This window comes from Tenrec ecaudatus, chromosome 13, assembly GCF_050624435.1.
Source record: "Tenrec ecaudatus isolate mTenEca1 chromosome 13, mTenEca1.hap1, whole genome shotgun sequence".
Classification (NCBI taxonomy): domain Eukaryota; kingdom Metazoa; phylum Chordata; class Mammalia; order Afrosoricida; family Tenrecidae; genus Tenrec; species Tenrec ecaudatus.
The window spans coordinates 24,431,217-24,454,809 of NC_134542.1; positions in this window are offsets into that span (position 1 = coordinate 24,431,217).

Genomic DNA, 23,593 nt, shown 5'->3' on the forward strand with positions numbered 1-23,593 from the left:
TGCTCTGATGATGCCTGATACCTGATCCTTTCGACACCTCAGGATCGCACAGGCTGGTGTGCTTCTTCCATGTGGGCTTTGTTGCTTCTGAGCTAGATGGCTGCTTGCTTACCTTCAAGCTTTTAAGACCCCAGATGCTATATCTTTTGATAGTCAGGTACCATCAGCTTTCTTCACCACATTTGCTTATGCACCCATTTGTCTTCGGCAATCATATCATGGAGGTAAACACACAATGATATGATTTTTTTGTTCTTTGATAACTGATCCCTTTGGCACCTCATGATCACACAGGCTGGCATGTTCTTCCATGTGGGCTTTGTTGCTTCTGAGCTAGATGGCCGCTTGTTTACCTTCAAGCCTTTAAGACCCCAGACGGTTTATCTTTTGATAGCCAGTACTATCAGCTTTCTTCATCACATTTGCTTATTCACCCATTTGTCTTCAGCGGTTGTGTCCGGAGGGTGAGCATCATAGAATGCCAATTTAAAAGAAGGATGTATTCTTGCATTGAGAGGGTACTTGAGTAGAGGCCCAATGTCCTTCTGCTACCTTAATACTAAATGTATAAATATATGCACATAGATCTATTTCCCCATCCTCATATAAAAATATATTTGCATACGTACATGCCTTTATTTAGACCTCTGTAAATGCCCTTTGCCTCCTAGCTCTTTTAACAAACCCAGGGTCAAGGGAACAACAAGTGATCCAAATCGGTGGTGAGGAGGGTATAGGAGGCCTGGTAGGGCGTGATCAGTGGTAATGTAACCAAGAGGAATGACTGAAACCCAAATGAAGACTGAGCATGATAGTGGGACAAAAGGAAAGTCAAAGGATATAGAGGAAAGAGCTAGGAGGCAAAGGGCATCTCTAACTTCTCATTCTAATTCAACCTGTCCTGCTTTTTTCTATAATTCTGGAATATCATTTCATTGTACTAATGGGTGGATTCTACTATTTCTTAGCACCCCCCTACTTATTGTTTAACTAGGAAATTTTATTTTTATAATTTTGCTGGAATATAACTATATTACTGTTACCTGCCTCCTCATGTGTCCAAAAGTGTATTTATGTTGTCCATATATTGGCTTGGTAGTTTGGTTAGGCATAAAAACATAGGTTTGTATATTCCAACAGAGATTTGAAGGCATTATTTTATTCTCTTTCAGAATCCAGCAACACTACTTTCAATGTTGATGTTAATCTGATTCTTTTTCTTTTTACTATCATATCTCCCTTTCCCCTCGAGTCTGTTAGAACTTTCTTTTTATTGTTGAAGTTCAGATATTTCACTAAAAAAACTAAGAGTGAGCCTTTTATCAGTCTCTTTTCTTGACATTATGTGACTTTCAGACCTGAAAATCCATTGTTTTTAGAGAAAAAATTTTTTTTCTTTACTCATCTTCTCCTTTCAATGCTAACTCCGGTCTCCTTATGGAACTTCTGGTAGACAGATGTTGTGCCTTCTGGATATCGCTTCTGTGCACCTTCATTTTTCTCTGCTTTACCATTTTTGTCTTAAGTTTAAACTCAAATGATCTAATTTTGTTATCTTTCAGGTCTGTACCTTGGGCTTCAGCCATATCCATCCTAAGACCCAGCATCTCTCATGACTTTTTATTTTGGTAATTATGTTTCCTAAGAATCCTTTTTTGCTTTCAGAACAACACCCCCCACCTTTTTTTAAAATTTGAGTTTCAGCGTTGTGCTTATTTTATGGACCCAATAGCTTCTCTCGTATCTTTGGAGAAAATAACAGATTACACAGAATTTTATTAAAATTAGAATTTAAAACATTTGTTCTCTAGTTATTTGTACTTGCTCTGTTTCCTTTGGTGTATTCTGTTTCTTGTATGTTGGCTTTGGGTGGGTCTTTCTGTTTTTCCTTTTTTTTTTTTTGCTTTCATCAAATGTCTTGCGACAGGCAAGACGTGCACTTTAATGTGTGTAGGTAGGGAGTCGAACCATTTTCATTTGACTTTCTTACCCTGTGAAGTCAGCAGTTCTTTTCATGCTCAAATTTCTATTGAATTGAATGAACCCAAGAATTCTCACATAGGAGTCAAATGACAGGCGTGTCCTAAACACCCCGCCCCACCGCAGCTTTCACAACACCTCTATTTTATTGGCATTCACCTTAAAATCCAGGAACTTTCCTTTCTAAAACCATCTCTCCTTTTGATAGATCCAAGCTGGTTTTTCAATAGGCCCTGCCTTTAGGAGCCTTGGTGGTGTAAGGATTATGTGTTTGACTGTGATCCGAACTTGCAGCAGTTCGAAACCACCAGCCACTCTGCGGGAGAAAGGCCCGGCTTTCTTCTCCTGTCAATAGTTACGGTCTCGGAGACCCACGGGGACGCTCCCTGTGAGTCAGCATTGACTCCGTGGCAGGGAGTTTGATTTGTGGTTTGGTTGGACTTGGGCATTATAGGAACTTCTTTCGACTCTGCCACACAGTTGCACACCGAGGATGCTGGCTCTTGCCTGCCGTGTTTTGTGGTTAACCATTCGCATCCACGGTGACATTCCAGAAGGTTGTGAGTTCTCTAATCCCTTCTTGTTGCTGTTTAACCCAAAAGACTAAACTCGCTGCCCTTGAGTTAATGCAGAGTCATAGTGACCCCCTGTGAGTTCCGAGAACGTAACTATTTACAGGAGTAGAAAGCCCAGTCTTCCCCGCTCAGCGCTGCTGTCAGTATAGAACTGCTGACCTTGCAGATCATAGCCCAACAACTAACCACACCACCACCAGCGTTCCATTACTTTAGTGTTATCTGAACCTGGTGGCGTCGTGATTACGAGTTGGGTTCAGACCCTCAAGGTCAGCAGTTCGACACCACTACCAGCTCCATGAGAGAAAGATGGGGCTTTCTACCCTGTAAACAGTTACAGTCTCAGCAACTCACAGGGGCAGTTTTACCCTGTCCTATAGGGTCACTAAAAGTCAGCATAGGGTCAATGGTGGTGGGAATGTTTTGTGGCTGTTTACCGAGGAGTCCTATCCATTGTGTCTAACTAAAGTTACATTATCATATCCTAAGGATCCCAATTCTGTACTATAAACATGTAGTATATTCAGTTATTTTGTGTGAAGCCACCTCTCAATGTGGGATTTCACTAACTCACAGGTAAAATAATGATGTGGATAAGGTGAACTTTAAAATACCATTTTAGGCTTAACATTTAAGTGCATTGGGATTCTAAGCAGCTAGACCTATTTTTGCAGTATTGAAAAATATTAATGTGTGCACCCTTGCCATAGTCATAGAATTATTAGGGAGAGAAAAGAATGATTTAGCTTTCAGTAAATTTTCAGTATGTTCTCGCAAAGAGCCTCATTAGCAGTTTATGAGGAGCAGAGAAGAATGCGGTGACATTTTACATAGAGGGCCTTTGTGTCCATTGTGCAGGGGGACCTGCTATTCTCCTAAAAATACAGATTAGAGGTTAAGGAACTGAGTCTGCCTCTCATAATCTGAAAAATAACTCATTGTGTGCTATTTGCAACTCTAAGATGTGAGTAGCTTTTAAAATCGATTTTCTTAACAGTGTGCCAAATAGAATAATCATAAAGAACATTCACTGAAATGCTTGATGGATATAGATGGAAATACAGGAAAGTTGATGACCCTACACCATGTGACTCATGGGATTTATCAGGGATTGCAAGCTTTACTCCCTTACAGACTCCATATTTTGAAATGCATTTACCATTAAAACAGAAGTAAGAGGTGACATAGTTGTGCTGTGTGGGGGCATCTGATAAAAACAGAGCGACATGCAATTTCCTTCCGGTGAGTTGCTACAACTCCCAGAACTTTTGGAAGCTATATGTATGGTTCAAAAATCCTAGCCATTTTAATTTAACTTTTAATTTGTGTGATCTAAGTGGACTAGAAAAACAAAATAATAGATACTCATATGTGTATAAGAAAGAGCTTTATATACAATAGCAATCGGATATTGAGAAAACATCCCAGCCCAGTCCAAATCAAGCCCATAAGTCCAGTATTTGCCCATATGTCCAATGCCAATCTGTAAAGTCTTCTTCAGACTCATGAAACAAATGCAATGGCACTGAATGCAAGAAGATCACTGGCCAGTGGTGGGAAGTCTTGTGGATCCAGTGGCATTGTAAGCATCTAGGCGCTGGCAGTAGCCTCCACGTGGCTTCTCCAGCTCCAAGGCTCTGGCTGCCATCAGGGTGTCTCTATGTGGCTTGTCAACAAGAATGTCTCACAGGGACTGTGCATGTGTCCTGTCTCCAATGAGCTCTTTATCTCCATTGTATCTCCAGCTGAGAACATCAAGCTCTGACCTGATTGACATGCTAAACTCCATCCCTTCACTCGTAATCCTCTCAAATTCACAACAGATTATGTAACTACCACATAATTAAAAACAAAATCCTGACCAAACCCACTGCCATCAGGGTGATTCTGATGATAGAAGGTCTCCAAGATTGTCAATCTTTATGGGAGAAAAGTGCCTCATCTTTTTCCTGGGGAGTAGCTGATTGGTTTGAACTGTTGATCTTGTGAGTTAGCAGCTCAAGGTATAACCCTTAGCACCATCAAGGCTCCATGTAGTTAAACATGAGCTCCTATAATTTAGAGGTCTAGTATCGTTACTGTTGCCAATAGTATAACTCAGCTATAACATGAGGATGTGACATAGAAAGAAATCGCTCACCAGAGAGGAAGGTTTGTTGTTGTTGGGTGCCAGCTGGTTGATTGACTTCTGTGACCAAGGAGAATGGCCTTACAGAGTTTTCTGCATGGGGGCAGATTGTCAGATATTTCCCCCCCCTGGAACTTCTGCTAGGATTTGCACTGCCAAACTTTTACTTGGCAGTAGAGACCTTAACCTCTGCGTCCTCAGGGCTCCTTAGAAGGAGGGTGGAGGCAGGGAAATCCCTGACTCATTCCTGGAAGCAGCGTCTGTTACAGTGGAATGAGGAATCTGCTCTCTTTCTGATCTGTAAGAAAAAGAAGACATCTGTAGGAAAAGGCTGACCTCGAGGGTCTAAACTTTAGAGTCAAGAAACCAGTCAGAACAAAGGATGGCTGTCGGAGCCGTGAGAACACCGTGGGGAGAAGGCTGCTTGCTAAGTCAGAACAACACACCACTATTAATATTCATGCTTTGGTTTATACAGGCACAAGATCACATTTCTGCCCCTAAAGAATCCCCTTGGGGTATGTTTTCACTTACCTTTCATTTTCCACGGAGACTGCTGCTAGCAATTTAATATGTAAATGACTCTGTGGGGGTCCTGGACCTCCACCAGGCAGGAGTACAGGGGGGTGTTTGCCAGTTCTCTAGTTGGAAAACAGAACCATAGAAGTCATGGCTTGCTTTTCATTTCTCTCCCAAATGACACACACTAACAAGGTTGAAAGCAACCCATCAAACACGCCCGCATATCGAACCCCCCTTGAGACACACGTGCTCTGAAAACACATTCTTGCCACCAAAGTGTCCATGAGGATGAAAAATGGAATCACAGGTATCTACAGTTTATAAAAGATGCTGGTGTGAGCCCCGTGAAGTACTTTGGCTAGTGGCATTCTCCATGTAATTCCAACTAGAATTCCCGATTCTCCTTGGATGTGTCCCAAATGTAACACATCCAGTAAATGAACGACGTATTCCCCAGTACATCCTGGAAGACAGCAAATCATAGTTCTGCTTTCAGACCCCACCTTGAAACAGTTCTGTTGCAACCGTCAGCAGGAAGGTTCTTTGCGTGTGGGACCGTGATTGCAGTACGCAGGGGGGTACGTCTTTGACTATCCTCAGGAACCTCACGCTTTCAGAGGCAACGGTGTTTTATGGGGCTCATTGGAGACACCCAGGCCATCCTGCTTTTCCATGGTGGCATTCTTGACACTACTGTTTATCAAAATTTTCCACTGACTACAATCGCCTCAGCTGCCACCACATTATCTAAAGCAACCAGAGAATTCAGAACGGATCTACACACAGCCAGGCTGAGAAGAGGAGTGGGGCAAAGGGCAAGCGGACAGCTCTCTCAGTGCTTAGAGAGCACTTTCTTTCCCCATATAATGAAGTGGTCGTATTTCCAGGTGTCTTCTCAGCAGCTTCACTGCACCTTTTATTTCCACCTTGACTGCATTGTGTTTGATGGGAGAAGGTGGCATCATTTCCAAAAGTGCCTTTCAAGTTAACATGTAGGTGACTCAAGGTTTTATAGGAAATCTGCCTTCAGAAAGGATGGAATGATTACGTGGGCCCATTTATCACTGCCTAGAGAGCTTACTGTATTAATTTTATGCCTGGGTGCCTTGTTTGTTTCATAGGAGATGCAGCACTTGGCTACTGGAACAAAATAACATCACGTCTGGAATAAGATTGGTCACTAGTGCCTTGACTTCAGGGATCACTGGACCCAGATCCTGTACAATCTTTCATGCATTTATTAAGTGATTATAAAAACCAAATAGAGCAAAGGAATGTAGGCGAGCAGATGGGCGATGATCCCTGGTACAGCTATGGACTAGGCATTGGGCTATGAACCACAAGGCTGACAGTTTTAACGAGAGATGAAGTTGTCTACTCATGAAGGATGACAGCCCCCGAAACCCTGTGCAGGCTCACTGTGAGTTGAAATTCACTTGATGGTAGTGAGTTTGGTTTTTGATTTGGTGCAAGGAAGTTACATTTGAACTCTGTAACAGATGTGACATTCCACTTTAAAGAAAGATAAAAATACAGTAACGTGCTGGTCATCATTCCAGCCCAGTCCACCGGTGTCTTCCTCTTGTTTGCCCTCCTTTTGAGTTTCTGACTTGATGGCTTTGTTGGCCAAGATGTTGGCCTGATTTCATTTCTTGCGCTATTTTCTCACAACTCTAATATTTAATAGTCTAACTTTTTGCTTTAGAGGGAGAGAAGGAAAAAGTGTTTTCCCTTAATACTGGATTATGCTTTAATACCCCACTGGTCTCACAGATCTATGATCATGCTAAGCTGTAGTCTTGAATGCTACCTAACGGCAGGTCCATCTTTTACAAATACAATTCTGATAACGTCATTTTCCTCATAATGCTTTTCTTGGCTCGCACTATTACCAAATGAACCTCAGCTCTTCAATTTGACTAGTCAGTCTCGGATGATCAGCCCATTTTCTCGCTTCTCTGGGCACCCAGTGAAACCCTAGCGTGGCTCTTCTTCAAAGATACTTCATGTGCTTTTGACTTTGTCTTTGCTATTGAGGTTCCCTCCCTCTGGAATATCTTCTTCAAATAAATCCTCTGTTCAATGTAATCTATTAAGATCCATCCAAAGTAATATGTATTCTAGTTTTCCAACAGGATGGGTTTCTTATTTTAATTTTTTTAGCCTGTAAGTGGACAGACACAGATAAAAGTCAGCTTGTAAACAGGTGTTCATTTCTTGAATTATCAAGTTAGAAAAATACAAATTTCAAATATACTTTTGGTTTCATAATCATCAAAGTTTGTCTTTAATTCTTGTAAACTATATGCTCATTTACTCATTGTCTTCTAATTATTTCTTGAATACTTGCTACCTACCAGGTAGATCTTAAATTGAAAGAACTAACAAAAAAATTCATGCCTTGGGTTGCAATATTTGAAAATTCTATGACCAGAATATTGAATGGTGCAGGAAGCATTGTAAGAAGATGGAAACATACAGAGGATCCCTGTCTCAAAAAGAACTAGTTGATATTCCACCATTTCAGGGTGAGCATGGGAGCAAGAGCCAATGGTACTGAAAAAAAGATGTTCAAGCTGACTGAAAGCATTAGCCTAAATCAAGGCCCCAGGAATCGATGGAATACCAATTGAAATGTTTCAACAATCTGGTGAAGCACTGGGAGCACTCACTCACCTATGCCTAGAAACTTGGAAGACAGAGAGTTTGTCAACTGTTTGCGAGAGATGCATATGTGCACCAACTCCAAATAAATGCGACCCAACATAAAGCACAAAGTGCAGAACAATATCATTGTTACCTCAGGTAAGAACATGTTGCTGAAGATCATCCAACGGTTGCAGCATTACATTGATAGGGAACTGCCAGAAGTTTATGCTGGATTTGGAAGAGGATGTGGAACAAGGGATATCACTGCTTATGTCAAATGTACATTGGCTCAAAGCAAAGTAAACCAGAAAGATGTTTACTTGTGTTTTATTGACTATGCCAAGGCATTCCGCTGCGTGGATCATAACAAATGGTGGCTGGCCAGGAGAAGAATGGGGACTCCAGAACACGTCATTGTGCTCCTGTGGAACTTGTATACGGATCAAGAGGCAGTTGTGGGAATGGAACACGACAATACGCTATGGTTTAAGATAAAGAAATGTGTATGTTAGGGTTGTATTTTCTCACCACACTCATTCCATCTGTATGCTGGGGAAATAACTAGAGAATGCAGTCTGAGGATTAGAGGAAGGCTTATTAACAAGTAACCTGTCTCATGCAGATGACATGACCTTGCTTGCTGACAGTTAGAAGGACTTGACATACTTGCTGATGAAGATCAAGGATTGCAGTCTTCAGTATGAATTACAACCCAATGTAAAGAAGACCACCATCCTAACAACTGGACCATTGAGTGACATCGTGATAGAGAAAAGAATTACGTTGTTAACAATTTCATCTTGCTTGGATCCACAATGAATACTCATGAAAGCAGCAATCAAGAGATCAAGTGATGCACTGCATTGGGTAAATCTGCTACATAAGACCTCTTTAAAGTGTTGAAAAGCAGGGACATTACTTCGAGGACTAAGGTACACCTGACACAAGCCATGGTATTTTTAATTGTCTTATATGCATGCATGTGAAAATTGGACGTTGAAAAGGGAAGGCTGAAAAAGAATCAATGCATTGGCCCCATCGTGCTGGTGAATACTAAAAGTACCATGAACTACCAAAAGAATCAGCAAAGCTTCAAAGAAGTAGAGCTAGAATGTTCCTTAGAGACAAGGATGGTGATTTTATCTCACGTACTTGGGAGATTTTGTCACGGGAGACCAGTCCCTGGAGAAGGACGTCATGCTTTGTAAAGTGGAGGGACCGCAAGAAAATAGAAGGTCCTCAATAAAATAGATTTCCACAGTGGCTGCAGCAATGGGCTCCCAATATGAACAATTGTAGGATGCTGCTGGATCGGGTGGGGTTGACTTCCATTGCACATGGGGTTGTGATGAGCCGGAACAGTGTCATAACATGTGAATCTCTTGTAGACAAAAGTGGAAAACTCGCGAGGACAGAAAAATTGCCTCATTGTGGGCCAGGAAGGAATTTTAAGAACTGAAAATGGTTAATTAAGTAGCATAATTCTATAGTATTTCTAAATGAAATTATATAGCTTTTATATATTAAGCTGATGGGTGATATGGTTGAAAGTATAAAAGCCCACATAGTTGAAGCTGGCCTGACATGGTAGTAATTTTATTTTGTACCTAAATGATGCCCATATGGGATGCTAAGACAAACAATGCTATTTGTATCAGTTTGTGTATCTTTGTCTTTTGTATATAATTTTATGTTAACTTGCCACTTTATGGACATCTACAATGAAGACCAACTAAGAACTAGGTCCAATGATGATTCTCATCCGTGATATAGCTGCTCAAAGTCTTAATACTCTATTTTTAAACAATAAATCGATGCAGATATAGCCAGCAGGCTTTCAAGCTCAACCCCAGATCACGTGGCTTCACCTTACTTCATTGTCTAGTTGAATTAGGCCCCTCTAATTAGGGCCTTTCCAGTGCCGGAAGCTGCGCCATTGCGCTTTCTAGAGCAACAAGGGAAGGGAATCAAACCTGTGACCTCAGCTGACCACACACATTTCCCCATCAGTAGATAACTTCAAAGGTCGCACTTCTTCTCTAAGGAACCCAGGAGGCTCTTTCATTAGCTTCCACCAGGAAAGATTTTTTAACTAAACACTCCTGATTCTCTTAATGGAAGTAGACTCTATTAACTAAGTGATGGGTTGAATAGGACAATTGATTTATTAAAAGTCTATGCTAGATGGATTTAGCACAAGGCTGATATAGATTCATTCACTGTCATTGAGTTGATTCTGACAGTGATCCTAGAAGACAAAGGAGATCTCCTCCAGTGGGTTTCCAAGAGTATACGTCTCTATAGGATTAGAACGCCTCATCTTTCCCCTGTGGTTAGTCGCTCAAGGCGTAACCCACTATGCCAGTCAGGCTCCTTAGATGCACGTAGACCAGCGCCTTTCACCCTGTGGGTCTCGACCCCTTTGGAGGTTGAACAACCCATTCACAGGGGTCTCCTGATTCATCCCAGTAGCAAAATTGCAGTTATGAAGTAGCAACAAAAATAAGTTTATGGTTGGGGGTCACCACAACATGAGGAACTGTATTAAAGGGCTGTGGCATGAGGAAAGTTGAGAACCACTGACTTAGACTTTGAAAAAACACTGAGACCTAGAGCATATTCCCAGGGACTTTCCCTAGTCAGCCTGGGTAATAGGCATTTGATAAGCTCTGCACACGATTTTAATGTGAACTAAGGTTGAGAACAGACCCTTTAGCTTGCATATCCAAGCTCTGCCTTTTAACGTGCGTCCTTACAAGTAATAAAGTTGACTTGATATGCATTATTTATAGCATCCATGGTATACTAGTGATGATAACAGAGCTATTAATTCAGAAGTCTTTGTTATTTTAAGCAACTATACATATAATTATACCACCTATGGCTTTTCCCCTATTTTTAATAATTTCAATAAGTAGTTGGAAAATAAACAGTGTTTTGAAGTGCCTTTTGGGGGGATGGGCAATAATAGGCTTTATTAAATAGAAGTCCTTCTCCCAGGACGCCCTGAACTCACAATCGTAAGGAGAAGTGGATTAAATTGACTGTAGATTGCTGTGCATATCACATGCATAACTTACCGAACTCTTGAATTCCAAAGTAGCTTGATGTTTCTTAATAACATTTTAAAAAATAAAATTTTTCACTTCTTAATTAATTTCATGCTCTTTCTCTGTTTGATCTTGCTTAGCAACTCCAAGAAAATATATTATAATGCTTTTAAATGCCCAATTCATGGTTGTTTTTTCTCTCGCTGGAAACACAATCTCTCCGGGAGGTTCCTCTGTAACATGGCTGTTAGCTTCATCCACTACCCATCCAAAGGACTGTGGGTCCTCTAGCTTTCTCTTCTGCAGGGCTCTACAAGAGCTGGCCCCTGACCCGCTCCTGAGCAGCGGTGTGAGAATGAAGGTTATTTCTTCTCTCTCACGTCTAGGTACCTCATGGAGATGGGAAGGCTAACTACATATTATCACTCTATACTTATCATCATTCCATTTGGAAAAACATGTCACAGAGGGCCAAAGAGATCCATTTAGGCTGTGGATTCTGCTTAAATGAATACCCAATGAAGCGACAAACCTGTTTTAAAATGAATTTGTCGCTCCTGTCCATTCTTTGCAACTCTGTTGCAAAGCTGAAAAATGTATCAAATAATGAAAGTTGATCATCTGACCCTTGCTAAATGTGGCAAGCAATGTCCCAGGCTGCGCATATGGAGTGCCCTTTATTTATTTGATTCTGAATTTAGAAAATAACCCTACACCCTGCACAGATGAATGTCTTTTCCATCTTCCCGAGAATGCATTAGAAGAGAAATCTCGTTCCATATGAAACTTAAACAGATTGTATTGGATTATTGTGCTAAACATAGAATTAACTTGCGATGCACTTATTCATTGTGAAAGAAGATTACAGGGGTGTGGGGAGGTGGGGGTAGGGTGGTAACAGCACCTGCTTCCTGTGGCTGCAGACAGAACCCAAGCAGGTCAAGTGTGAAAGGGGTGCTTTAATCCTCCTAAATGGCAGCTGACAGGGCTTCCTTCAGGCTATGGCTTATTTCACAGCCTTGTGAATTTCACTGGAAAAATCCGTGTGTGTGTGTGTGTCTGTGTGTGTGTGTGTGTGTGTGTGAGAAAGAGAGAGAGAGAGAGAGAGAGAGAGAGAGAGAGAGAGAGAGAGAGAGAGAGAGAGAGAGAGAGAGAATGAACACATTATGATCCAACCTTCATTATCAGGTTGGAAATTCACACCTTCCAGGAGAATAGCTTTTATCCAAGTGCCTCATTTTACCCTGCTGAGAGATGAGAAAGCCACTACGGGGCATTGGAATGAATTGTTACAACAAATTAATTAATTATATGCACAGGAGTTTCCCACGGCGTGGAGGGGGCTGGAAAAGGCAGGGCAGATCATCATCATTTTTCTAAATAATTTAATCATAATGGAATGATTATTATAGTACTTTGTTTCTGCAGGTCTTCACAAATTAAAGGCTTTGATGTGATTTTATCAGTGGCTGGGGATGAGTTAAACAGCCTTTCCACATCATCCATCATTTGCTCTTTCCTCATACTCACTGAGCAGCTTTCAAATGATAACTGACTTATCATCATTATGTTGTCCATATGAAAATGCAGTATTGACCCACGAGTGGTAAAAATGGATTTGGAGTTTTTTCTCTCTAGCTACAATTTTTTTTTACTCGCGTTTTTACTCGGTTTTTTGACTGGTTCATTCCCTTCAATCCCATGTGGAGAATTTGGAATTGGGATCTAGCTACACTGAACCAAGATCTACATTTTAGCATTTCATCCACATCTCAACCTCAGGTGATTCTCATGTACATTTCTGTATGAATTCTAATGTACAGCATCTTGTTAAAATGGACATTCTGAATATTTTTATCTGTGGTGGAACCAGGTAAAAGCCCTGGTTTGTACTGAACATACCAGAATTTTGAGTTCTTCCTCTTTTGACTAATAATATTTCTTTCTGAGCGAGCAGCTGAAACCTCCATTAACAGGTATCTATGGCCTTTGCTTTGCCCCTGAATGTCAGCTTGCTGTATCATGGTGAATGTAGGTTGCCATGATGCTGTGTGCCACTTCTATTTCAAATGCCAACAGGGTCCCACAGGGTGAACAGATTTCCATAGTTTTCAGCTGAAGGTAAGCTCGGAAGATGGAGGAGGTGGTCCACTTCTAATCGATTAGCCACTGAGAACCTTATGAAAAGCAGTGGGGCACTGTGCAGATATCCAGTGAACTGAAAGGGACTGGGCTTGACCATGTTGAATTGGACAAACATATAGTTTACTATGTTATGAATGGCAAATTATAGAGGCATGGTGTCACATTCATCTTCAAAAAGAGCATTTTGAGTACTGTATGGAAGTACAATGCTGCAGATGATATAATAATGTTTATATGTCTATAAGAAAGCTGCATGATTAGACTATTATCCAAATTTACACATCAACCATTAAAACTAATGATGAAGAAATGGAAGAATTGTACCAACTTCTTCTGTCTGAAAGTGATCAAACATGCAATCAAGATTCATTGATCATTACTGCTGATTGGAATGAGAAAGGAGGAAAGATGGGCAAGTGGAAAATATGGCCTTGTTGATGAAAATGAGGCTGGAGATTACACGATAGAAATTTGCAAGGCCAATAAGTAGTTCATTACAGATACTGTTTCTCAACAAAACCGTGGGTCTACGCATGGAACTTGCCAGATGGAATACACAGAAATCAAAGGGATTTCATCTGCGGAAAGACACAATGCCAAAACCAGGCGATGGGCCAACCCTAAAAGAGGCCTTCCATTGCTTATGTGCAAGTTTAGTTTCAAGCTCAAGAATATTAAAACAAGTTCACGAGAGCCAAAACAATGTATTGCACCGGGCAAATCTACGGCATACTATTTTTTAAATAGTTTAAAATCTGTCATTCTGAGGACTAAGGAGCATCTGACCCAGATCATGGAATTTTCAATCACCTCATATGCATATGAAAAGGGCAATAAATAAAAAAGATCACAGAAGAATTGACGAATTTAAATTCTGGTGTTAATGGTTAATATCGAAATACCATTGACGGCTTAAAGAACAAATGCTATCTTGAAGTCGGGTAGTTACAAAATCTGGTGTCAATTTGGGGACTCAGAGTGAAGGGGTGGAGTCTAGTCTGTCAATCAGGTAGTAGCTTGATGACCTCATTTGGAGGAGCTAAGGAGATAAATAGCTCGCTGGAGGTGGGACACATGCTGACTTCTTGCAAGACACCTGGAGAGAAAGTGATGGAGCCAGAACTTTGGGGCTGGAGAAGCCATGTGGAAGCTCCTGCCAGGGCTGAGATGCTTACAATGCCAGTGGATCCACAAGACTTCCTGCCCACTGGCCTGTGATCTTCCTGAATTTGGTGTCATTGCATGTGTTTCACGAGTCTGAAGGGGACTTTATAGATTGGTATCAAATATATGGGCTAATATAGGACTTATGGACTTGATCTGGACTGGGCTGGGATATTTTCTCAATATTCAACTGCTCTTGTTTATAAAGCTCTTCCTTATACATGTTTCCCTAGTCAACCCAGACTAACATATGGAGGAAGTACAACCAGAATGCTCATTAAAGGGGGCATGTTGAGACTTTGTCTCATGTACTTTGGACATGTTATCAGGAAAGGTCTGTCTCTGGAAAGGGTATCATGCTGGTGAGGTGGTAGGTCGTTGAAAAAGAGGCAAATCCTCAAGGAGATTAATTGACATGGTGCCTGCAACATTGGTCCCAATTAGCATAACAACAATTATGAGTGGAGGGAAGGACTGGGTAGGGTTTTGCTCTATTGCATATATTGTTGCTATGAGTCATAGCTACTCTGCTGTTACCCGAACAACAATAGCAATCTGTGGCAAGAGAGCGCCTGGGGGCTGTAACAGTTGACCTTTCTGTTAGCAGCCAGTCGCTTTAACCACGGTGCCTCCAGATCTCAACCTTCTATTGATAGTGTCCAGATTTTTCTCTAGGAAACCAGCCCTTATCTATTTCAATCCAAGTAGTTAGAATGGCGTTTAATCGCTCTCCAAGGCCATGGGCACGGTCTATTACCTGCACCTATAAACACTGATTCTTTCAGAGATTGTCTATGACCACGACACTTAGATTCATATTGGAACATTGAGAAAAGAGAAGTTTGATATTTTTCTTCTGGCATTGCCAAGTTTTGCTGTTGTTAGGGGCTGTTGAGTTTGTTCTGATCCATAGTGACCAAATATAACAGAGCCAAACACTGGCCCGCCCTGCACCATCCTCCCAATTGGCATATTGGAATCATTGGAGGCTCTTTCTCTTTTATCTTGCCACTGCACTTTACCGAGCTTGAAGTCCTTTACCAGGATCTCCTGGTGATGTGTACGGAATACATGAGATGAAGTCTTCTCAGTCTCACTTCTAAGGAGCATTCTGGCTGTACTTCTTTCAAGACACATTTGTTTGTTCTTCTTTGTCCGCACCAGAATTCAAATGAGTCAATTCATCTGATGTCTTCCTTATCCGTATTTGAGATTTCACATACCTATGAGGTGATTGAAAAAAAAAGAACAAACATGGCTTGGTTCACGCACACGTTAGTCCTTAAGGTGGCGTGGTTACTCTAACACATTCAAGTGATATTAGTCCAATGTGATGCATGATTTGTTTTCTTGACTGCTGCTTCCGTGAGTGTCAATTGTGGTCCAAGTGAAATGAAAGCCATGGTAACATCAGTCGTTAGTGTCTCATGATGCTGTCTGTTGGGCAGGCTGTGAGGGTTTTTGTGTTCTTTACATTGAGTCACCCTCCATACTGCTACATTGGCAGGGTATAATAAAGAGCTCCTGCTAGACATTTGTGCCACTATTTGGCATAAACCTACCTGACAAAAGTAGAACTGGCAGATGGAGGGAAATAGAGAGCCGGCGTTTGGCCATCTGGATCCAGCGGTGTCTGAAGTAGACTCTGGCCTGTAGCATCATGAGCCAAACAATTGTTATCTGTTTGATGCAGTTGAATTGGCTTTCTCTCACGTAACCAAGAGAGAGCCCTTACATAGGCTCCTGTGATCGTCGCTCTCAGGTAAGTAATAAGGAGAAACCCAGTTACAGCGCTGTGCGGGCGAGTACAGAGTACCGTGTTTCTTGTTGATGTCTCTGAAATGCAATCCATGTCTAGCTGAAAGCTCAGACTGAGGAGGCAGGAGAGAGTAAGATGATTTTCATTTAAAGAGAAACAACATGGAAATTTGGAGAGCTTTCCTGAGAAATCCTTTGTCTGAATATGAAAGGACCAATTTTCATTTCCAATCTGGGATTGACAATTACATATACAAAACATACACAAAACAAGAAAGGCTGAGGGGTGAGGGTGGGGAAGAGGTAGAGGAAGAGAAAGAGAGGAGAAATGTGTGGAGGGGATATCTCTTTCTTTCTATTTTTTTTAACTACCATGAGAAACCAAGATATGGGGTAAAGTAATTAAAAGTAACGATTATTCAAACTTAAACTTTTTAACAAAATTCATATGAAATACAACATATATCCTATTTCCCCCAAAATAGGACAGTGTCTTATATTAATTTTTCTCCCAAAGATGCGCTAGGTCTTATTTTCAGGGGATGTCTTATTTTTCCATGAAGAAAAATATGGTACACATTTATTGTTTATTATTTTATTAAAAGAGACCTCACACTTCCTGTCTGCTCCAGCTGCCCTGCTGCCAACAGTGAGCTGCGCGGCAGTGCCTGTTGCTACAGTCCAGAGTCATGGTAGTTTCGGGGGTGTCTTATTTTAGGGGAGGTCTTATTTGGGGGGATGCCTTATATTTCAGCGAGAGGCAACACTATAAGTAGGACTTAATTTCAAGGGATGTCTTACTTTTGGGGAAGCAAGGTAGTTATGACTATATCACACATATCAAATCAAAGGCCATATGAGGAGTAGTGCTAACCCCGGCTGAGGGATCTGGCTGCCATGGTAGCCCTGTATCCTCTCCCTGTCCTTGGTTTGTGTTGGCTGCCCCGTTCTCCGAAGGTTTTTTTCAGTGTTAATCACCTGGCCTTAGAGAACTGGAATAACTTGAGAGGGGCCGCTTGAACTGGAAAAAAGGTAACCTTTCATTGCCTCTTTCTTGTTCCGGGGTTTTAAACTCGGAGACTCTGAATACAAGGCATGCCTTTTGAACAGCCAGCGGTCTGTGTTTTATTGGCCTCTGTTGCTCTCCATGGGTCAGCAGGCAGCAGTTAAGCGCCGGCCACGTGCAGGGATGAGTGAAGCTAATTAGCTCTGATGGGAATCAAGCACAGGCTTTTGGCATGGCTAGCACTTTCCTCTATTCACCTGAGCAAATGGACGGAGAGTGACAAATGAGGAGCTGGCATGTTCAGCCTTTGCTTTGGCCGCGGGTCTCAGGGGGCAGGAGTCATGTTGCATCTGAAAAGAAAGCTCTGGAATCTAACCTCATTCCACCATTCTTCTGATCTGACTGCGAACTGCTGACCAATGACATGAAAGTCATTAGTGGAAGTCACTTTTAGATGGGATGGGATGAACCTCCTTAAAGGAAACACGGTCCCCTAGCCCCCATTCCTTCTTTGGTGTGTATTTTGCATGTGGGCGGTGCTGTCGGGAAGCGTGTGCTGTTAACCAAAAGGTTGGCAGTTCAAGATCCATGGAAGACAGGTGGGGTTATCTGTTCCTGTAAAGGCTTACAGCCTCAGAAACCTTAGAGCCGATCCCTATAAGTTTGAATCAACTCAAAGATAGTGAATTTGCTTTGGTTTGGTGTGGGTAGCGTCACAAACTCGGCAAATCAGCTACCTGTTTTTATTCCATGGCAGCTGCTGGGATCGAACCACCAACCTTTCAGTGAGCAGCTGAGCACTTAACCATGATGGCACGAGGACTTGTCATTTTACCTGCTTTCTAAGGTCTTGCTACATGAAAATCAACTCACTGGCTATGGATTATAGTGTTCTATGCTATTTATTTTTCTAGTAAAAATAATCCTGCAGAAGTCATACTGCAATGGGGATCCTTGAGCTCAAATTTCATGTATTTGTGCAAATGTATTCTTTTAAAAAATTTTTAATCGTTTTATTAGGGGCTCATACAACTCTTATCACAATCCATATATACATCAATTGTGTAAAGCACATTTGTACATTCATTGCCCTCATCATTCTCAAGACATTTGCTCTCCACTGAAGCCCCTGGCATCAGCTCCTCATTTTTCCCCTCCCTTCCTGATCCCTGTCCTCATGAACCCTTGATAATTGATAAATTATTATTTTATCATATCTTGCCCTGTCTGACATCTCCCTTCACCCACTTTTCTGTTGTCTATCCCCCAGGGAGGAGGTCACATGTAGAATCTTGAAATCGGTTCCCCTTTCCAACCCACCCTCCCTCTACCCTCCCAGGATCACCACTCACACCACTGGCCCTGAGGGGATCATTCACCCTGGATTCTCTGTGTTTCCAGTTCCCATCTGTACCAGTGTACATCTTCCGGTCTAGCCAGACTTGCAAGGTAGAATTCGGATCATGATGGGGGGGGTGGAGGGGGGAGGAAGCATTTAGGAACTAGAAGAAAGTTGTATTTTTCATCGTTGCTACATTGCACCCTGACTGGCTCGTCTCCTCCCGAGACCCCTCGGCCAGGGGATCTCCAGTGGCCTACAAATGGACTTGAGTCTCTACTCTGCATTACTCCCCTCTTTCAGCATGGGAAAATTTTTTGTTCTCATGATGCCTGACTCCTGATTTCTTTGACACCTCGTGATCGCACAGGCTGGTGTGCTTCTTCCATGTGGCCTTTATTGGTTCTGAGCTAGATGGCCACGTGTTTACCTTCAAGCCTTTAAGACCCCAGATGCTGTATCTTTTGATCACCGGGCACCATCTGCTTTCTTCACCATATTTGCTTATTCACCTGCTTTGTCTTCAGCGGTTGTGTCAGGAAGGTGAGCATTATAAAATGCCAATTTAATAGAAGAAAGAATTCTTGCATTGAGGAATTACTTGAGTGGAGGCCCAATGTCCTTCTTCTACCTTAATACTAAACCTATAAATATATGCAGATAGATCTATTTACCCATCTTCATACATAAATATATTTGCATGTGTACATGTCAAATGTACAGATAATGGGTAGCATATGGAGCAATTCTTCTCTGCACACACATGGAATCATCATGAGCCTGAATGTACTCTAGAGCAACTAATAACAATGTGTAGAAGAGTTTTCTTTAGGTGAATACACTCTAACCCTAAATTGATGGATTATGGGTAGGCACTTCTGCACTTTTACTAAATATTGCCAAATTGATCCTCAAATGGGCTATTCTAAGTTATACCCCCACCAACAGACTGACAGTGATGAGAATTAGTGCTTCCCCACATAATTGACATTGTCAGGCTCTCAGTGCCTGCCAGCCCAGGTAATTTAGAAATTTAGACCCCTACCCACACACATAATGCCACAAGAAGCAGAAAGTTACTACTCTGCTTTGAAATTATATGAAATGGCATTATACCTCGGTTTTCCACTCAACATGTTTGTGAGCTGTATCTAAGTTGGTGTTTTAGGCCACGTTCTCGAGAGAAGCAAAACAAGCAATGCTTGCACGAGTATGCATATAGAAAGAGAGTTATATCTATTTAAGAAATGGTTCTAGATAAGAAATGGTTCACATAGCAGTAGAAGCAGGTCCGTCCATTCCAGTTCAAGACCCTGCATCAGATGTAAGCTGGCAATTCCGCCTGACTCCCGCAGCTGCGGGGTCTGATGCACAGGGAGCAGGAAGGTGAAGCAGGTAGACCACAGGCTGGCGGGCCACAAGCTGAGCTGAATGAACTCAGATTGGCTGAATGGATCCAAGCTTGGCAATCGGATGACGGCTCCTGGAATTGGCAGGTGATGTAACAGGAGGTTGATCAGCCAGGTGCAGAGCCACATCCAGCGGCAGGCATGAGCTGGCTTCCACACACTGGCTATTTACCCTTACAGTAGGCCACACCCGGAATGAAGCCTCCTTCAATGATATCAAGGCTGCAACCGAATCAAGGAAGCTATTCTCCCCGTGAGGACCACTGGCGGGCTGCTAGCTACAACGTCAGGGGTTCCAACTCCCCAGTAGTTCAGACCCACCAGCCACTCTGCGGGGGGAAGATGAGGCTGGGAAGATTGGAAGAAATGGAAGCCCAAAGAGGCAGTTCTCTTCTGTCTTACAAGGTCTCTGTAAGTCAGAATGGACAGAATAACAGTATTTCCCCCACAGCTGCTTAATCCTTCACAGACGATCACACCATGGAGTTTACCTCACTATGTGAGATCATGTCATGGGAGACTCCTGGGCCACCGGAATTGGCATGAAAGCTAACTACCTATCACAGTAGGTACGTGCATTATACTGCTGTATAATATTTCTTTGTGGACGTGCATCATGGTTGATCCACTCCCCCCCCCCTTTTGTTTTAAATCAAAAGAAGTTTCAGGCTTTACCGTTAACTGAACACAGAACTGCACTCCCACATGGGGCACCTGAGGAGAGAGGGGGTGAGAGAGAGGAAGGAGAGAGAGAGAAAGGAAGGGGAGAGAGAGAGGAGGAAAAAGAGAGGGGGTGGGGAAGGGAGATAGGGGGAAAAGGAGAGAGAGAGGGAGAGAGAGAGGGGGAGGAGTTAGGTGGAGAGAGAGAGAGAGAGAGAGAGAGAGAGACCGACCACAGTGTGGCCAAGCAGAAGGCTGAGGAGCAGCTGGGGGAAAATAAAAAATGATCCACTCCCCTTTTATACAATTAGGATGGCTCTGATTTTCTGGCCATGGCAGGCAGTCGTGCAACAAACATGACTGTACCTGTCTTCTTTCTGGATGCTGCATGTGAGGGTTTGTATGCTCAGGAGTGGAATTGTTGAATACTTGTACAATCACCTTTGCAGTTAAATTCTACTACTTAACTCTAGAATTCTATTATGATGTAACTTGATCAGTGGAGTAGTGAGAATTCCAATTATGGGATGCCCTTGTCAACACGCGAAGAGCCTTGTTGGCGTGGTCCTTCCACATTGGCCTGCTCGCTGCAACATCGGCAACTCAAAACCGAGGCAGAAAGACTGGACTTTTACCTCTTGCAAACGGTTACGGTCTCAGAACCTCACAGGGCATTTCTTCAGTTGGAATCGACTCCACGACAGAGTTTGGTTATAACAACACATAGCGTTTTCTCAACTTTTCACTAATCTGATATCTATGCAATATTGTCTCATTCTGAGTTACATTCCGTGTATGCTGGCAAGTTTGGATAAAGGGAAAAAGTGAGGGATTTATCCATTTCCATGGTGTAAATCCTCCAACTATCACTGGTTTCAGGCTACTAGCAGGACGTAAGGAAGCACCGAAGGAGGAAGTGGGGAAGAGATGTACAAAGTTAGACTCTGGGGGAATCCTCAAAGCTGGTTTCAGCAAACCACGAGCTATATTTGCATTTTCATGATTATTTAAATCGATCATGTTTTCTTTTCACCGTTTATGGTTCTTATTCTGAGAAATTTCTCCGAATATTTTTCTCTTGAAGTATGGTCTATTTATCATTGACTCGTTAGAGTTCCTTATATGATTTTGTTATAGATTGATTGTGAGTATTACAAAAAAATCTTTTCCCGGTATATTCTGTCTTTTCATTTTTTATGGTGCATTTTTTATGCAAAGATGGTTTTCATTTTAATTTTAGTATAAGCAACCTTAACATTTTTCTATTTTATAGTATGTGTTGTGTATGCTTTTATTTTTTTCCCTAATTTAGGTTTATTAGTATATTTTATCTCATAAATACATATTATTTCAAGCATTTTAAAAATTTCATTTTGTGTGTTATGATGTTTAATCCTGTTGGGGTGATTTATATTTGGAATGAATTATAGGACTTATTTCATTTTGCCAGTAATATTTGATATTCTATTCATTTTTAATCTCTCAGATATCAAGCCATAGGCTATTTTATTCAGTTTTTTAAATATTTTAAAAATTGTGGCAGAGATACACTTACTAAAAGTTTTTCCAGTTTGACATTTTTTATGCACATACAATTTAATGACAGTTTCATGTTATGAAACCATTACCACTGGTCTTTCCCAAATCCCTCCACCATGACTACAGAAACTTAGTCCTCCTTAAGCAGTGACTCCTCTTCTCTGTCGCCATTGGCGACCCTTAGTAAGCACTGATCTCTGTGCCTTTTCCTATTTTACATACGTGAGACCATACAGTATTTGTCCTTTGTGATTAACATTCTTCAATCATGTCATGTTGCAAGCTTCTGTTATGTGCTCACATATGTGAGGACTTTATTTATTCTTGATGGCTGTATAACACTACATTGTATGTATGAGGGGGTTCCAAAGAGTTCTTGGAAAAACAGAATTGAGGGGGAATAGAATTTTTCCATGCTTTTTTGAAGTCCTCAGGGATTTATGATGCTTCATTGAGCCTTCCTCTGTTGGTGGGCCGTCAGATTGTTCCTCTGGTTAGTGTGAGAAGACTGTAAAGTACATCAATGCACAGGATTCTGTTTGTACTCCTGCTTCTGTTCCTATTGGATACCTTTTTAGAATTGGGTTTGCTGGGTCATAGAGTAGTTCTTTCATTCTTTGAAGACCGCCTAGAATGTTTTTACCAATTCAATTTTGTGGTAATATTCATTTATACGCTAACATTACACTATGCCAAGCTGTTGTGATAAAGTTATCTCCCACCCCCAGCCCCTCCCTCATACCCTTGACAATGTTACTTCGCAGTTAAGGGAACACACATTGGAGACAAAGTGGACAAAAAACTTGGTATTTCTATCACTATTTATCTGATCTTGGGTAGCTTTTCTATCTCTCTGTGCCTTAGTTTTCTCATATACACATATAAACCTACTGCTATCAGATAGATTCTGACCCATAGCAATACCATAGAAGACCAATTGCTTCCATAGAGTCTCCAAGACTTTAAATCTTGATGGAAGCCCTCTGTGACATCTCAAGGGGCTTTGGGTTGGCAGTCAAGCACTTAACCTTGGCCTAACCAGAGGTTTCTGCCTCATATGTAAAATGGGGAGATAGGATTATTGTAGGTACAAAACAGTTGTAGATAGGATTGTTGTAGGTATGAAAGAGTTGTATTCAAGCAACATTGACTGTGCATCTCTCTGTGCCAGTCACTTCTGGGACTTTGAATGATATAAGATGAAAAGCAGACACAATCGTTTGGAAAGTCACAGTCCAGTGGGAAACGGAATAGCATGAAATATTAGAACAGAATGTAGTAAGTGCTATGAATATGTATGAGCAAATGACTCAGAACATAGAGGAGGGAATAACTGCAGGAGAGGTCAAGAAACCACAGTGAGAAAGTCCCGTTTGCTGTGAATTTGTGAAGGACCAGTAAGAAGATGGCTGGTAGGAAGAGACAGAAGTAACACTTCTTACGGCTGAGGCGTTTTGAGGACAATAAAGCTGAGTATTGAAGGTAGGGATGGGAAAGGAAATAGGAGTGTAGAGAAAGGGGTAAGCATGTCAAAGATGAACTCTGTCTCACCAATGTGCTGTTGTCTGCTTCAACCATTTAATAAAGAAAAGTGGAATATTTTATTTCATGACATCCCTAGGTCTCATGGGATTTTCTTGATTAAAACAATTAAGAAGCCTAGTATATG